Source organism: Apostichopus japonicus, chromosome 8 (genome assembly GCF_037975245.1).
Source record: "Apostichopus japonicus isolate 1M-3 chromosome 8, ASM3797524v1, whole genome shotgun sequence".
In the NCBI taxonomy this organism is placed as follows: Eukaryota; Metazoa; Echinodermata; class Holothuroidea; order Aspidochirotida; family Stichopodidae; genus Apostichopus; species Apostichopus japonicus.
Window position 1 is genome coordinate 4,074,699 of NC_092568.1, and position 19,691 is coordinate 4,094,389.

The following is a 19,691-nucleotide window of genomic DNA, read 5'->3' on the forward strand; positions in this document are numbered from 1 at the left end:
ATTACTAATTAGTACTTGGTACTCACACTCGATGAAAAGTACTTGGATGCTAAAGTACTCTACTCATCATTCAAGACTCAGTTGCTAAAGTACTCATTAATTGTACTTGATTTGTAGTACTTGGTACTCGTTCAGGATGAGTACTTTACCAGTTACTTACAAAAATACTAGTCATATTAAACAGAAGTTACCTCAAGTACCCAGAAGTACTTGGTACTCAGATAAAAGTAACTTGATGTATAGCAGTATGAATATTATCTCAGATGCTGTATCAGGGGGGCTATAATGTACAACATGTTAAAGTCTGACACAGACAGATTGAATTTGAAATCTTGGGGTTCAGCTTTGGTGAATTTCTTTTTATAGATCAAAGGTGGCCTCAGTTGCTTTTTTTCCCGAATGTAGGGATAAGTTTACATGCAACTCCCCCCCTCCCTCCCTCTCCCACCTCCTCTTTTCCATAAAAAAAATCAACTAAATTTGGCAGAGTTGGATCTGGCCACAATCAAACAAGGTAATTATTTGTTGCAAAGTAAAAATGGGTATAGTCTAGTGAATGATTCCAGCCTATTCCACAAACTTTCAAATTCATATTAGTATTGATGACATGCAAAGTGCAAATCAGAAGATGGCAGATAGTTCTTCATTCTTTGCAATCCTATGGTACAATTATTCAAGAAAATCACAAGAAAAACAATTTTGCTGTAATTCTCTCTCCAATTGACTAGTTCACTATCATAGTGGAATCAGTAAGCAATATTTGAATTCACTGAAAAAAACAAAAAAAAACACAACTGCAAATAACCCAAGGGAGCTAAATGGGAGGAAGGTGGAAGGGAGGGAGGAAGGTGGAGGGGAGGGAGTAAGGGGAGGAGCAGGGACGAAAGGGAGGGGCAGGGTGGGAGATGGAGAGGAGGGAGGTGGAGGGGCAGGGAGGAAGGTTTATGGGAGGGAGGTAGGTGGTGGGCAGGGAGGAAGGTGGAGGGGACGGAGGAAGGGAAGGGAGGAAGGGGGAGGGGCAGGGAGGAAGGTATAGGGGAGGGAGGGAGGAATGTGGAGGGGACGGAGGAAGGGAAGGGAGGAAGGGGGAGGGGCAGGGAGGAAGATATAGGGGAGGGAGGAAGGTGGAGGGGTACTCATTCTAATTGAACCCATAAATTTCAAAGTCTATCCCTTAACTCTGATGCTTGTAATTGTTAGAAATAACAAAAAGGCAGCTGTTACAAAACTTACATTTCTTTCTCAGTTGTTTTAAATTCCGTAATGCCAGAACATGCAATAAAACATGTAATTTTACAATGTTCTAATTTATAAATTGATTAAGTGTATACTAGAAAATAATAAGCCATGATAAATCTGGTGCAGCTAGCTACTTGGTTCAAAATGTTTTCATGTAAGCTGACTATATCACTTACTGGCATGATGATAGATTGTTCTGATCAGTTTAAAATGTCAACAGAATTAACAAAGTAAGCTCAACAAAAATATCATCTGCATTCTTTGGGATCATAAATAAAATCAGGATCAAAAATATTAAGGATCCACCATTAATTTCAATAATCTTTCCCATGCATTAATCACTCAACTTTTAAATGTCCAATCAGGTCACAGCTTAGGTACTTAAAAGTATACTCTGATGATAGAACAATAAGTGATTTGTAATGCTCAACTTTATGATCATAACTATTAGAAAATAACAGCTGCCACATCTGTCTTGTGCAGCTAGCGTCAACTTGGTTTGTTATTCTTAGCTCTGATTGTGTATGAGTTGCTAGATCTATGACAGACCGTCTAGATCCGTTTGAAATGTCAACATAGATTTAGCGCTCATCCTCCTCCCAGGATTCAACTTTCATTCCAATGATTATTGACTTTCAGCCGCACGCTCTCGCATCGCTGGCATCTATATGCAGGCAGACCTCTATCGCCTTGAGATATAAGAACACTGATTAACAAAAAGTTCACTTCCTTTTGAATGTCAAAGTCTGCTGTCCCAATATATATGTAGAAATACCAGTCCTAGATCAAAATGGAAGCAAATTATTGCATATCCAGCTGTAGATGTCCCCATTGTTTCTGTCAGATGAGCAATTTCCAAGTACAGTAGCTGCATGTTTGCATGGACTTAATGAATGACTATATCTATAGGGCTATGTTGTCGGTATAGACTAATTAGTGTAAAGTGAATTGTCTTGTACCCAACTTGTAACATAGGCTAATATGTTAATCAAAAATTACCGTTGATGGTCATATAATTCCAGTTAATGTCACTTAATTAATATAATTTCTGTGACATTTCGTGACTTTTTTTGTTACCCTTCAATTAAATAAACAGACATGCAGGCCTGTTGGCGTCGAAATGTAGATATTTCTGCAACAAGGTATTATCTATTAACTAGTGCATGATATATGGTTTAATTAAATGTAATAATTTATAAGCCTCAGATTGATTAATTTTGGTGACAGGCAATATGCTGCATGGTATTCATGTACATTGGGGGCCTACAAATGAAATTTTAATTGTGTTTGGAATGCTTTTATCATGGTATAACAGTAGAACACATACAGGAATAATTGTTATAAATGAGGGCGGGGGGGGGGAATGAAATTATCGAACAATAATTGAATATTAACATTGGTGGGTGAGGATTTTATTTGGTCAGTTATGAGAATTTTTTTAAACTTTATTATTTGTTTAATACTGTAGAAATAATGTAGGGTGCAAATATTTTGGTAATATTACAAAGTTACCTCAAGTGGGTTCAGAACTTACTTAGCAATCCATAATCATCTAATTAGCAGTATTGTTGTTTTCTGATGCTAAGACAATGGCTCTTAGAGCTTATATCTGTATTAAATTAATTGTTCTTCTTTATACTGTAGTTATATTAATGTCACATTGAAGTTGATTCTTTCTAGAGTGGGATATTTGAAATGTTTTTTTTTTTTACTGATTATGCAGAGATTGCAGCTCAAATTTATTGATCTAATTGCACGCCCCCTCAATTTCTAGATATAACTTGCAATATGTCAGAACTGTTGGGACATACAGTACTTTTGAAAGTGTATGTGCAATTTTATGAATGTCGGAAATCAAGTAAAACGAGTGTCGAGACAAGATGCCAGCATAAAATACTATACTTAAAATTAATTTGTATGAACCATTAAATGATGTCGGGTTATGTTGTGAATGTCGGCAATCAAGTAAAACGAGTGACAGCAATATTACTAGAGATAAAAGTTTTCATCCCGATCGAACACCAATTGTGTTTATTATATGACCTATACTTTTACTAGTGTAGTTGTAAAGATGCGATCGTATAACTGCCTGTACTTTGTGTATGCTCTACACAATATATATGGCAGATGCCATCCAGTACCCTAGCTTCGCTGTTTTAAAGGGGCGCGACCTTCATTTCGGCTACACTGCCACTCTTTCCTCCTCGCCAACTCCGTGTATAGTACTGTACCTCCATGCTTTGACCTTGCAGCGATTTCACCAGCAACCCCAACCCTTCAAATATCCCCGTACATGTAGTGTGCCTATCATCCATGCATCTAGAGCAACTGATCAAACATTTACACTGCATGCTTTGCAGTATTTGGAAACAACCAGCTCCACGAGAATTATAGTATTTAAATAACATTTTTATGCAATGTCGATTAAGTATCTCAAACTTCAATGGCTACTTTTGCCGATGTACAGATACAGTAGTTTATATACACACGATTGTTGCCCCAGAATCATGACTTGAAGCACGTGGTCAAAGCTGGACTGCGCGTTAACGCACGTTTAGTCATCAACGTGACTTTAGACATCAACATAAGTTTAGACATCAACAAACAACAGCAACATGATAAAATAGCAACAACAACTTTGGTTTAGACAGCAACAAACTTAGTTTAAGCAACAAAATAATGTTGCCCTTTTCGCCTTCCATAGAATCATGTATGGTATGCAGATACACCATATTGTGGAGATGAGAACCCAATTGTTTTCATAACAGCTGAAAAGGTCATTTGAGGTCAGCAGACATCAAAGTATGTAAACCTTTGTAGACACCAATATCTCAAGAAAGGAATCTTAGATGAAGCATCATATATATTTTGTGAATGTCACAGATTGAGTGGACTCAAGCCCAATTGTTTTCTATTGGAGACAAAGGTTATCAGAGGTCATCAGAGTTCAAAGTAACAAGATATCTCAAGAAGCAAACATTGGTGGAATCTCATATGATAAACAGTGGTCCAATTTCTGGTCACCTTTGTTCCCAACTCGCACCCTTCTCCCTCTAGGTACCTCTCCTCATCCCTCTCAAAAAGGAACCCATATGTCTCTGCATGATAGAAAGGAATGGTTTCTAAGGTACGGTAACTACAAACTATTTTAACATTCAATTGGTACAAACTGCATTACCATAGTGGGGGAGAGCCTACATGACTACATCTTCAAGTCAATATAATTCTTAGCCGTATTTGTCTTTTCAACTCACGTTTAGGCAGCAGGTCCTTATGAATATTGGATGACCAAAAGACTTTGCATTTAGATTGATAAAATACAAATGAGTGAAGGAAAAAGAATGTATCAACCAAATATGTGCTTGAGTTAAATTTGTAAACTAATTGGAAAGCTCAGAAAATCTCTTTAGAACCATGCATTTGAGATTCTCATTAGCATGGAGAGTTTTGCTTTTCAACCTGCTGTACATGTTTACATTGAATTGCATTTATTTCAAGAGGGAAACTAATGAATAGTTTTAAAAACAAATACAGTATATAGCCAAGAGCTAATTACAATCCAAGTTTATTTCTTGCCTCAGAACAGTAAATGAATTAGCTGTGGAGTTGTCATTGCTTTTTGATCTAGTTTCCTCCCTTAATGTTTATAAATGTTTGTTTCCTTGCTGGAAGCACAGGACCCTATTCAGTCAGGTTTACCTACAACCATGTGTGTGTGTATGTGTATGAATCTGTGAATGTCTGTGATGAGATAACTCCACAACGGAGTGATGGATATTTGTCATACTTGATGTGTAGATGTCTTATATAAGAAGGTGTGCCCTATCATTTTTGGCATGGACCTTATGAATATTAATGAGGTTATGGGGTCAAACATTAGAATCTTTACTTTGCAATAAGTCTCCGCAACCTTAAGTCGGATTGTAGCCAAACTTGGTATACAGTTGGTGGTTAATAGCTGGTACATGCAGGCCTAATAGTTTGGGACCATCTGAGCTCCCAACAAATCCGGGTGCGTTATTGGACCGGATGGGCCCAAATTTATTTCCACCTCAAATGCATATGGGGTACATTTCTTTGGGCCCAAATTTGTGGGGCACAATATATTTGGGACCATTTTGGCCCATATTTCTTCGGATTCAATTTTTGGGGGCAAATATATTTTTGTGTGCGCCAAATATGTTTGGGACCATTTAGGTGCAAACTTTTATCAGGTCTTATTTTTTTGGGAGGACCAAAAGTGTCAAATTGCAATAACTTCACAACATTAATTCGAATTGTATCCAAACTTGGAATACAGTTGTTGGTTAATAGCTGGTACACGAGGGTCTAAATATTTTAGGCCCATTTTGCCCAACATTTTGTCTTGCCCATTTTGGGAACCAAATTTTTGTTTGGACTTTCTTGGGCGCAAATCTTTTTGAGCCAACGTTTTTCTGGACCTTATTTTGGATAGTGCTATAATTTTGGGCTCTTGTGTAGCAGTTACTTTACAATTGGAATGACTGATATGGTACCTGACCATGTGTAAAGTTGATATGCATATTCATATTAAGAGACAGTGTCATATTGTATCAACTGAAGTGAATATGATGATAACATTGCGTGATGACATACACAACACATTTATTTTCCTTTTAAAAGCAAGAAACCATAGTGCCCATTGTTGTCAACTCACAAGTTCTGAAGATATTCTGTATCATATCTGATAACCTTGTGGTCAATTCCATGGTGACTCGTGTGACATTTTTACTCAAATTCCTCTCTATTTGATATCATTTAACAAATAAAGAAATTACCTGGGAGAAAAGCATTAATGTAGCAGTGAATGTACGCCTTAATGCTTACAACAGTAGAGAAAAAATATTTATACCTTTAAGTATTGGGGGTGAAATTGGCGAAAAACTAAACGTGACTCGCGTGACAGTTACTATTAGCAAAAATCAGAATGCACACACAAATGTTTGATTTCTTATGTCTTATTAAAATTTTTCCAATCACTTTTTATAATCATACCGAAGTTGAAAAATACCTCTACCTCAATTGCTATGCAACTTTGAAAAAAAGTTGTAACGCATGAAAATAACGATGAAGATGTATTGTGACTTGCGTGACAAGAAAACGTGACTCGCGTGACAAGTTCACTTTTCGGATAGTTCTAGACCAAATGCAGTAGTGAATTGAGGGTACAGATCTTGCATAGTGAAATATAACATTCATTGGTCTAGAAAGTGTCCAAAAGGTACTTCCCTTGGGAATGTCCAGATGATATTAATGTCCCCGAGTTACCTTCATGACTGCAGACAGTAGGTAATATACTGTATGGGTAGTACAGTTGTTCAGGCAGTATATTTTGTCAATTAATATTTATAACAATATTTAGTCTGTTGAAGTCACTCATTTGAAAGTTATAGAAGAAACAGATCTATCAAAATGTGATTCAAATTACCATTCTCATTTGTCGTATTTGAATAAACCAAAAGTGTAATATTTGAGAAGATACATTTGCTCATAGGATTTTGGGAATGATTGAGCAGTTAAGACCTTAAGGTTGTCAAGTCATAGCACATGGCATTGCCAGATACAAATGTAGATTATGTTTTAGTATAATACTAAAAATCAATGACATGTGCTAACTTTCCAAATGTGGTGATAAAATAGGCATTATATTGCGAATAAATATTCATGATTTTAAATTCTGATATTTCAAATGAAATTATGATAATTAGTTGCATTATGTGTGCCCATGTTATTCAAGTTGCCTAATTAAAGGGGAATGCATATGATATCTTTAATCAGTGATTCATTCATCAAACTAGATAACATCCCTGTAATTTTCACACAGTAAATAGGTAGAAACACTATCTTGATTTGACGTGACTCGCGTGACGTGACTCGCGTGACATTCATAAAGGGTGATTTTCTGCAAAATTTGAATATCTTCTGAAAAAGAAACTTCAGTAATCCTTTTGGTATCTATGTGAAGACTTGATATTCATTATTTTGGAGTAAAACTATTGTGCAGGCAAGGAGAAAAAAAGCAAAAACAGTCAATTTTGTGACTCCGTGACAGTAAATCGAGGGTGTTTACTGTTTTCTATTTACCACTGTTGTCTAATGCCTTGATATCAAAATAAAATTGAAGCTATTAAGTGAGCACTATGCTATAGCAAATATAATTAGTCCAACACACAGTAAATAGGTAGAAACACTATCTTGATTTGACGTGACTCGCGTGACGTGACTCGCGTGACATTCATAAAGGGTGATTTTCTGCAAAATTTGAATATCTTCTGGAAAGGAAAATTCAGTAATCCTTTTGGTATCTATGTGAAGACTTGATATTCATTATTTGGGGTAAAACTATTGTGCAGGCAAGGAGAAAAAAAACAAAAACAGTCAATTTTGTGACTCGCGTGACAGTAAATGGAGGGTGTTTTCAATTCACCACTATTGTCTAATGCCTTGATGTCAAAAAAAAATTGAAGCTATTAAGTGAGCACTATGCTATAGCAAATATAATTAGTCCAAAAAACTGATGATACCTATGATTACTATGTACAAATCTGCACAAAATGAAATTTCACTGTATTTTTCATAATTTAGTTACAACGGGAACCCTTTGTTATAACTGACCCCATAATCAAACAAATGATGTTTCGGGGGTGAAAAAATTATTTTTAGTAACTACAAGTATTCTATTTATTGGAAACTTATACAATTTTAATGTACAATGATTTTAATTTTTTTGGTATGATGTTGACCTTATCATGGAATTGACCTTGTATCTGTACCTCCTTTTTTACATTTTCTCAAATTATCCCAATTTCTTTTAATCCTGTTTAATTGTTCAAGAAATATTGTGAACACTGATCATTGGAACTTGGAACTGTTAATGTTGCTTATATGTTACTGTGTACATTAGTTATGCAGCCATAATGTATGTACAGTTAAGTGCCAAACACAAGATTTGTTAATTTATGATGTATGATGTATACTGTTTATAGCTCCTGTCAAATACGATTCTCTCTGACATATTTTGTTTCATTTACCCTAACGTGTGTATCCTATTTTCGTCTAACAAAGTGGAAACATGTTCAAAACAATCAATATAGGAACTTGAAGCTTCTAATCTGAGTTTATTAATGCATACATAAATGTCTTTGCATAACACACTATAGAATATTTATGACTTAGATGGATCTTGTAACCACTCTGTCTTTTTGTAGAGAACCCCTGCTTAGATTCTTCTTCTCAATTATTAAGATTGACTGTATACTTGCTACTCAATACTAGTATGAACTGTGGACATGTACACTGATGTTGTACAGCCTCCGCTGTATCTTTCTAATCTTAATAAATTATTAAACTTTATCTGCTTTTCCCCTTGAAAGCTCCTGCAGTAGCTTGAGGGTGTTATTTTCTGATACCGTTTTATTTAAAGGAACTTTTCACACATGTCCTGCTTAGCGAACTGCAATATATTTTTTTTAATAGATTTGATGGGTTAAGTTAACAGTTTAAAATGTGACTTATAATTTGTAATTTTTCCTACTGGTAGTTCAATAATTGGTTTTTGCCTAGATCGTTGTCAAGGTTTGTAAATTAATACTGCTCCCATAAATTCAGTTGTGTGGCACTATATTTGCTGTGCAATGCTATGAACCTCAGTGTGTGCTAGCTAACTTCAGACTTCAAACTTGGGAGGATTTTGCCATCAAAAGGGATTGTAGAGGAAGAGGTCCCTGTTATAATTCAAGTATTATATTAAATTAATTAATAGGACTTGGATCAGTTCAGGATTAATTTAAGTACAACATTTGAAATGTTTATGGCGAGTTCAGTGCATGTTATTTTTAGTACCTTCCCATTTTGAGTACCCTGTAATTTTGAGTACCTAGTGTGAACAAAGTTTCTTTCTGATGAGTACAAGTTTTTGTGAGTTTGTTATAAAGCCAGCTGAGTATAAAATACATTGAGCAAATACCTAAGAGATGTTGAATTTTCTTTTGTTTTTTGAATTGCAGTATTTTCACCAGAAGCCCTTACTGTAGAAGATTATTTTGGGCAGGTTCCTTCTAAAGTTACCTTTATATCATATCTGAAACAGGGTTGTACATTCACATGCGTCATGCATAAATTTAGCCACGCGTCAGCTCAGAGTTTTTTCTTCGAGCAATTTGTCTTGTTGCATGTTAATATATTCGTATCCTTGAACAGGGACATAGATATATCAATCTGGATTATCTATTTTTCAAATTAAAAAAAGAGAAATAAATATTGATAAAAGTTATAGGTAAGTGAGGGACACGCTTATAGAGCTCCGTTCAATTATGCATTAAAGACGCTAATTCAAACATCCTTGCTGATTGCCCATAATCTCATGTATTATCTGTACAGTACATTAGAGAAACCATTATCCGGTTGTTCTTGTGGCTAATTTTACTGTATGCACTCTTAAGCTGGAGACATATCTTGCTCTAAGCATTCCATCAGGTACATCTTATGTGGATGAATTCTGGATACAATTCAAGGCCAAGTTGATATCAAGCAGGGTATTAAGGAGTTTTCTTGCAGTAGACCTCTAAGCCTAGAGGGATGAAATTTTAAAATCATGGTTTTGTAAGTAAGCTTTAAAATTTATGGATTACAGCAGACTTTTGTTGGCATCCTGGGCAAAAACACTTTGGATGTGAGAAGAGGGAGGGGGGGTGGGAAATAAAGAGACAGAAGGGCATCCAGTGTTACAAACATGTAGCAATATTTTTGTGAGTCATCATTGCAAAAGGTAAGTTTGCATGCCCTGCAGTTTCTCGCTGGTCTTACAAATATAATTTGTGTCTACATGCAGTTATAAATGTCAGCTAATATTTCCTTCAAATATATGTAACATAATTTGCAAAATAGTGTGATTGACCTAGGTCACATCAAGATCACAAGCTAAACCTGTGTGTAAATATAATCCGATCTAGCTATATATTCAATCTCAATGATATTTAGTCTGTTTCAGATGAGGAGCATTCTGTAGCTACCAGGTGGTTTACATGTAATGCTTGTCATTACATGCATATTATTAGTTACACTCTATGTTAATTGCTGACCTACTCTGTGAATTGACTATTCAAACATGCAGCTGATAAGCTCATATTGCCGAGAGTATTATTATTAGTATCCCAGCACATGTGATCCTTAATTAAATTTGCTTACAACTATAAACTTCCATCTACTGAATGATCATCAATGGTGGAATTCATTTAGAACGTGTTTATTGTATGGTAATTAATAATAACTGAACTAATTAATGAACTACTGTATAACTGATTCAGAAAACTAAAGAATTGGTTTAGACAGATATATATATATACCCTTAATTGTGGAATGGCTATGTACATCACATACACTTGCAAAACATACAGTATACGGTCTACATACAGAGAATTGCTAATTAAGTACAAAAATAGTTAAACTCCATGGATGAACAATTAATCTAGGGATGCTCGATTAACCCCCTCTGATGCCTTAAAAGGCACCATATACTAATTACTAGCTCCTCCACTCCCCTTGTTAAGTTTCGCAGATCAGTAGACAATTGGTACTTAATGTAGGCCCATATAGCTATGTCTTTCCTGGAAGTATTCTATGCCTATAGTACTTGTGGGCCCCTTGGCCTAGGGGTCTCAAGGCACTTACAGTATACTAACACAAGTTTGAAATTAAGTTTCCATTCCAATTTCCTCAATGGTCTGTCACACTATGCATGTACCTCTTTGCCATGAAGGATCATGACCTTCCATTATTGATGTCTAAGCACTTACTACAGTCTTACCTAGATGTATTAATGCCTTCATTCCATCATAAATCAACAATTTAAATACTTTTGTAAATTTTAGGCTTCTGCTTAACATAGCTCACACGCTACAAAATTTGTTCATCGGCGGTCAATTTAAGAGCAAAGCTTTGTGAGGTGAGTCAAAGTTAATCTGCATGGAGCAGCAGAATACCCTTATACTCCCAAATTACTTGATACCCTAAAATATCACCTTATATAGAATAAAACTCTTAATATGCAACTTTCAATAACTTAATTTTGAGTAAATTATTGCCATGGGATTTGCAGCTTTCATTATAAGGACCAATTCATGGTTTCATAGCAACACAAACTAAACCAATTAAGATTTGCTGTCACTGGCATTTGATAACCTATAGCAATTTAGAGATGATTAGTTTCAATTTAAAGGGTTTCCATAGTGACACCATATGTAATGTACATGTACATGCTAAAGATGTGAGAAATCCTAGTTAACAATCCTACCATACACTTAAATTAGTAATCTTTGATATCAATTGTGTGTTTATCCATAGCGTTTGTTTGGACTTTAAATTGCTTTCACAATTTTAACATGTTTTATAAAAGAAGTTTACAGAACAAATTTCTAGGATGTGTGTGAATTGTGATTGTGCAGATTCAATTACATTACCTTGACCATTGAAGATATCATTATCTTATCATGCTACTGCAACAGATGGCAATAAGCTGGGAGCAAATATCGTACTTGACCTAAGTACAGCAGTTTATATGTATTTGTATCATCTGTGTAGCAAGCAGCCTCTCTACAGATATATGTGATTGAAGGGTCAAATTATTTTGCCCATTTGCTTCTTTGTCAATTGTATGGATGTAAAACGTTAACAGAACAGATCTTAACCTACATTATGAATCTATGATTTGGGGCTATTTAAAGTAAACATAAGAAATTGTGCGTTATTATGTAACTATATATGTTTGAAGTTCACATACATACACCATGATATATTCATTGACTTCAAATTACGGGTACATCAAGAATTGTTACCCTTGATATCTAGCAGACCTGTTTAGTTTATACAGTGTCTTTGTTCACAGCTGGTGATAACAAACAGCTAGAGATGTTTTTAGGTGAAATCTATAGCCTGCAATGTTGACTGCTGCATACATGCGAATATTTTAATTGTGATTGATTCCTACTACAGCAAATGGCTGTATTCAAATATACATGTATTCAAATCGCAATATTGGAAGTAGCTGACAATGCTTCCATCTCATGCACTTTAATAATGCAGTGGAAGATTCTATCACTTTCTCACACACCCCCTCCCCAACCACCCCCACCCCTACCTCACACTTCCCTGAAGAGAAAAAATCACCCAGTTTATATGTTGACCTACTGTCCACACTGCATGCCATTGACATGTATGGAATAATTTTTTTTTTCCAGTTTTCACATCTTTAACATATTTCTTTTATGGTATGACAGGTATATAGATGAATTAAGCATTGAATTGGCACCTAGAGCTGATATAGGTCTACAGGGTAATACGTATGAAATTATGTCAGCTTGGTCTGACTGACCAGTTCAGATTTTACAGTGGGGTGGCAGTTAAACACTGGGCGTTCCCTACAGGCCAGAAGATCAGTTAGTTAATGTAGTAAAGACACTCTTAAGATGAGACAGGAAAAAGAGAAGTAAGGTAATTTCGAAACAGAAGTTTGTTGACAGTTTTGAGCAAAGGGGAATTCAGTTGAATCCTTCAAGCACATGAACTGGCCGCCACCGCCCCCCCCCCCCCCCATGGTGTATGTTTAATCTCTTAATTCTTTTATTCTCACCCACAGCCTTATAACCAATTTATTTCTCTCTTAGAGAAATATCAAATAATCTAAATTGAATTAATGCTCCCTCCCTGAAATTAGTATTTGAAGAATCTCTAGAATGATGTTAGGTCTGATATAGTCAGATAAGTGATGCAATATGAATTAAGAGGCACTTTGAGTTGAAAATGTCATTAATTTGCCATTATAGTGATGGAGTGTATAAACTCACCTTGAAGAGTCGTAGAGAGAGAGCCTCTCAACGTATTTTTGTCATTTTCTACAAAAGTGAAGTCAAGTGATGATGATCTAAATGCCCAAAGTTAGATGCATATTATCACCCTTCAGTAACTATTTTGTGTTTTGCTTTAACATATATCAGTTCAACCATTACCTTCTTTGCGTCCAATATACAAGGAATGAAGAAATATCACCAACTAATTATATTGAATTAGGATCATATTTGTATTTGTTACTTAGTTCAGGTTATTCAAGCAACTTCCAAATTTCATGCTACTCATTTTAAGTTGATTATAATTGTAGCATAATAGGTACAGAATAAAAAAACGTTGGCATTTTTTAGCAAGGACATACATCCACAGATATTTTCCATAGTATCCATAACATTTACTTTGTGTTTTATTCTTAAAACACCTAAACAATATGAGCATTATGTTGCACTGTTAACACATTGGAAAAAGCTATAGTCATTTGAGAATTTGAGACATCAACTCAAATTGTCATCTTCAAAGTCTTAACTTTCTTAAGTGCCCTAGCTGTAATCAAATTGAATCCAAGGTACATAAACTTCCATGCAAGTTTAACATTATGTACGGATGAACTATAACCTATACTAAATACTGATCTGATTAAAAATCTAATTACCAGAATGTTACAATTGCATCTTAGATGGTCTGAAAAGCTCATCCAGGCCTGGTTTCCAAGGAACCTGCCTCCAAGCAGAACTAATTTTATTTTGGTTAGCTTTTTAAAGCAGCGAAGACGCGATTATTGGTCTGGACAGGTAGTTGATTTGATCATGAACTCTTGTATCTTTCAAAGAAAACATAAGATAAGAAATCCCAGAGGTGAGAGGAATTTTTTTCCTCACAGTTCTCCAAAACCATCTTCATCAGATGTGATAGAGGTGTCTCGTCATCACGGACCATTTAACTTGAATACATTGTACTGATTTTCTGGACGGGATGATCATGTAGCTGGTAGTATATAATTATGCCGTCCCTAATAGCTCCTTCTTAGGAGGCACCTAGACGCTCCCATGTGTATTAAGTTTGTATACACAGCAAGAAATACCTGAGGCCTAGTATGTTTATTCTAGAGTCCTGGTACTAGGTTATATAGATTAGTACCTATGAGATACTGTCAACGTTGCCAGGTATTCAACACATTAACCAGGAACTTTTCATATCTTCTGTATGATAAGCAATATCCAATCCACCCTCTCAGTTTATTTGGAACAAACTTTGATGCAGTTAACTGATAATTTTTTTCTCTTTTTTTTTTCTCTAGCTCTCCAATTCATTTTTCTCCCCATTTTTTTGTTGCATTAACGTTTCTACTTTGGGGAATAAATGTCACTTGATTAACTTTCTACATTTTTTTCAATAAGAAAAAAAAAAGGGAAACTACCTGTCTATCATAATTATTCAAACTCTGTCACCAGAGGATTCAACTGGGGAAAAAACAGTACTTATTTACATGAGACTTATAATCTCTTAGTCTGGTACATTTATTCATTAATTCATCTATTCATCTATTCATTCACTCATCTATTTCCTGCAAGTAAAATGTAAAAACTTTTACAGAATTATAATGGAACAGAGACTCAGTTTGTACATATACAAGGGATATTTACATGTTTACATCCTATTGTTATCTGATTGTACCTTTGTTGCATAGAAAAGGAGAAAACAGAACTGCAACACTTATTAAATCGTTCTCCCCAATGCTCTCTCAATAATTCTCAGGATCAGACTATTACCCACATCAAGAAAATCTACCATGGCAACAACACAACAAGATCAATACATGAGAAACAAAAAAAGACATACATACCATCTGATAGCAGTCATACCTAATTTGTTTAACCATTGTTAAGTAAACTGGACTGCATTTATTCATAAAACTCTCTTTATAAGGCTGTAACACCAATTTAGCCTGGATCTTATTTTCCCACATAATTTGATGATTCCCCTCAATATTAAGAGATCTCCGTGGTTACACTCCTTTGGCTGCTCCCAGTCATCAATTTACTAACGGTTTAATCCAATACAGTAATTTTATGTCCCACAAATTTGTATCCCACAAATTTAATTTACTAAACTTTTCATGCTCAAAAACACTTCAACTAAAATTTGCCCCTAATTCCTGTTACATTTAATTGTGTTGGACTAACAGTGGCATTTTTCGATCATGACACTTCTAAAGTGATATTTCTTGTATTTCTATAAATGTTACAGATGTAATTACCAGTTTCTGACTAATTCAATGGAAAAACGCAGATTTCAGTTTGAATCTAACCTATAATTAGAGTAACTTTCAAGTTTTGTCAGAGATTGAAAATCTATAAAATCAATAATCTACATGAGAATGAAGGATATTCCAGGGTATTGGGATATCTTATGCCAGTATCACTTAAGAGTCTGACCCATTTTCTCATGTTTGTTTGATGTAATTGTCATCGATATTTTTAGTTGACCTATCATCATCCACCAGGCCGTAGAAGATGTCCAATATTATATTTTGTCTGATTTGTTCTCATAACTTTTTCTCTAGGTTAAAAATGTTCCCTTTCCATTTAGTTGAACATTGTATATGCAGCTTAATTAACTTAGTATCTATTTCAGCACTGTAGCACCCCGGTGGTGTGTTTATTTCAGCAGGGAAAGAATTGATGTTGTTGGGAGGGATATTTAAACTTTGCAACTTCTGGAACTCCATTAGCCAGGAGTTTTACATGGTAACATGATGTCATAATGCGTGTACACTTGTGTAATAACTAAACCAAGACATAAACAATGGTGACATCTTACAAATATTCGAATTTACTTACAAAATTAGATCTTTATTAATGAAAGTAATGAAATGCTTTAAACAATTGTCATGCACTCATGCAGGTCTCGTAGCATTAGTCTTAACTCAGTGCCACGTAAGCCATTTTAAGCCTGGTTATTCAAAATGGGGGTGACAACCAATTTAAGGGTCACCAAAGTATTTTCAAGAACGGCAAAAATCCAGAAGGAAAAAAAACATTGCGGATATTTGTGGAAAAAATTCTTCAACCTATATACACAAAAGTTGAATATTCTAACACTATTTTTGGAGCTAAGCACCATTTAAATTGTATAAATTACTCCATTGTGAGGGGATCCCTCCACCCTGTAAGTCCCTTTCCCAGGTAATACATTCGGTACTTGGAGGGTCGCCAAGATGATCAGGGTGAAAATTGTAGTCACAAAGCAAATAAGTTTGAATACCAGGGATTTAGAGGCTATACACTTACCAGGACTACCCCATAAATATCCTTGAGGTATGTATACATGCCATATATGTAATTTTTCTAACAGTGATTTAGTAGCAAGTTCCGGAGGCCTTTCTTTTACGGACAAAGTTTTACTTAAATTTGCAATTGATTTCCACGTACAGCCAAAAGAAATAAATTGAATGAGCTCCGCTACTGTTGATTATTTTGCCAGAGGCTTTTCCCACCATGAAGGAGTCGTAAGTATACTGAATGATGACTTAGGCGAAAAATAATTATTTGACAACACTGTAGTCATGTGACACAGCTGATCTGAATACATAAATTATTCTAAATGCTTAAATTGTGATTTACAGCAGAAAGAATTTGAACAGGGGACAAAAAATGTAGCAGTGTCATCTATATAGTTGGGACATGCAGACCTTCCCCAACACATATTTATCAGCTGAATTCTCCGCCCCCACCCTTCCCCACCCATTCACTCCTTGCCATCCCACCAAACAAAGACAAAAACTTATGCATACATGGTTCAATATACAATATGCCATTTAATTCACACATTTGTACCCATCACCCTCATGCCTTCCTGAAAAAGCATAATTAGCTACAGATTCCACTCTCATCACTGTCTTTTATCACAGAAGTAGACTGTGATACACAGTGCATAGTATTTATGAAATGTTATGTCAGACATTGATTGCTACAAACAATGGGAGAACATCCTCCTTCTGCACCCCACCCACCCCTTACCTTGTCACACCCAACAAATTAAAGTAATTAACAGCAACGGATGCCTTGTTTACTCACCACAAGTGAAGCTTCTTCTCTAGTCCCAAAAATAACTGTCCTCAGTTAGCAAGCTTAGTTTCTTTGTAAGAGAATACCTGCACTGCTATGCACAGCTGTAGGCCTATATAGTTGAGTAGATTATCCTGGTAGGAACTAAGAACTTGTTCACAAGGTTCATCTGTGACATTTGCCCCGTTATTATTTTGTTCCTTCGTTGGAAGTGACTGGTATTTCACCCATATCATAACACATCTGATGACTAACAATACACTGCTATCAGTGTTAGATGAATACACCGAGGGAAGAAGATGGCATTCAGTACTGCCAGGGTAAGACACATATCATATAACATAACCAGCTTAAGGGGAGGCTCCAGAAGAATGTCAGCTATTGCAACTATCCACTGGGGAAGTCTGACTTCCAAGGTTGTCCTCAATGATCGCTGCCTGACTACGAGGTACGAGAGGAGAAAAAGAAAAACACAAAAGAAATGTTGAGTGGGTGGGTTTATAAAGTGTGGTGTAAAGTATTGGTTCGACCTTTACATCAGTGGAATCACTCGCAGCAGCGATGGATCGTCCAGAGCATAGATAGACTTGTGTCGTTAATCTCTTCATGTAATTGTTACAGACTTGGTTAGCCTGCATGCTGTGAGAGAGATCCTTATGTGCTATTACAAGAACTGCACTGTATGTGCTGGTAGAAAATTAGGAGTATTTCCCAGAAGTCTACGAGTTATATTTCATCTTTAAAGCTGCACTATCATGATATCGTTGGTCGTCTGACATTCTACATAGTACTGTTCAATACTATAAAATGCTTCAAACTTATAGTGTAACCTTTATATTTCACTGGGTTAATGACTTTCTAACTGGGTACGGTTCTTTACTTCCATTTCAGGGACAGTAGAGTGTAACTATACAACAGCTGAAAATGAGTGAACATTCAATTCTTATACTTCCATATTTTAACACAGATAATTGAGTTATTCTGGACAAATTTAGCGAAACTTTTGTTCATTTGTTAAGTTGTTCATCTGTGACATCACACTTACTTGTATTCATGAATGTATAAACTGTAAATAAACAGATCTCAAAACAATGTCCAGGATTTGAATGATGATTCACCAAGATGATATTTAAAATTAGACTGCTCCTTTGAAATGTGTTAAAAAAATAAATTTACCTATGAAATATTCTTAATATGTTTTGTTGGTTCAGAATTAGGAATGATGCCTCATGCACTTAATCGCTCTAAAAAGTAAAACTAAAAACTGTTTGTTTTCTCTGAGTTGACACATGTGTACCTCATTACCAAATGAATATGCAATTAATTATTACACAATGCTGTAATCTAAATATCATGATGTTTAATAGTTAAGGGTCAAGTGTAGCTAATAGTTCATTTTCAAGGAAACACAAAAGTTGACCATCGTCCTCGGTCAATGTGACAGAGATAACTGTCGTGAAAAACTTCCCCAATGAAACAGCTTAAGAAGAAATCTTATTAATTTGCAAGATATCGTCATTTAATATTTACTTTTAATAGACTTTTAATGAGTACTTGTTATAATTATTAGTCTAACTTCGACATCACCAAGCATATTGAGCTTTATTGTTTTAATAAAAAAGCAAAAAATTGGTGTATTTATTACTATGTTATCTAATTTCAGTACTGGAGATTGGGGTTTTGCCAATGTTCATTCTGAAATATTGAACCTCTCAACACGATCTAATGATTACATCAATTGGTTTCATAGTCAGCACTTTTAACATCCAAATCTTAAAAATATGAAAAAAGAAAAGAAACAGAGGTAAAAGTTTTAAGATCCTTTAGTGACACCTCCCAAATTAAATAGATCTTATTTTTTTACAGTTTGGGGATTTGTCCCAATTTTACCAAAACCTTAACTGAAAATTCAAAAGGAGATAAGCTTTGCCTAGCTCAGGAAACTAATGTCAAAAGTAACATTAAAAATTAAGTCCATGTTGTCATTTCCCAAGATAATGTCCTTCAATTACATCTGAGAGTTTCAATTCTGAACCAGCTGAACCACTTTAAATTACTGACATTGCCCAGAGCAGGTCCATGTCTTCAATGGCGGAGCTAGGGGTATTGGTCAGGGGGGGCGAGAATGGTCTGTAGGGGCTCTTTCGACACTATCTAGCAGAGAGCCACCACAGGTTGGCGCGGAGCGTACAGAATCTTTTTTAGTAAAGATACTCCCTAGATCGCCGAAAATGACCCTTTCCGGGCCTTGCTAATTTGCAGATAAACGAAGAATATGGTGTCATCGCCATTTTGTCAGAAAATTACACCAACAAAATGTGACAAATGTCAATAGGTATTTGAGAGCGCAATAAAAAAGTCAATAATCGCGAATAAGTAAAAAGTGGTAAAAAACTGAAGCGGGCGTCAGCAGCCCATTTGAGTCCGTCAGGGGGGCATCCGCCCCCTCTGACTGTATGGACACTCCGCCACTGCATGTCTTGCCCGCACAGCCGACATGTATTACTCCTGCACGGGTTAGCT

General features: G+C 35.6%; 1 protein-coding gene across 10 annotated transcripts in view; it reads left to right on the top strand.

Annotated features, from left to right (window-relative positions):
• LOC139971570 (fibroblast growth factor receptor-like) overlaps positions 1-19,691 on the top strand; it is a 189,551-nt gene that overhangs the window by 24,804 nt on the left and 145,056 nt on the right. The gene's annotated exons all lie outside the window — the stretch shown is intronic.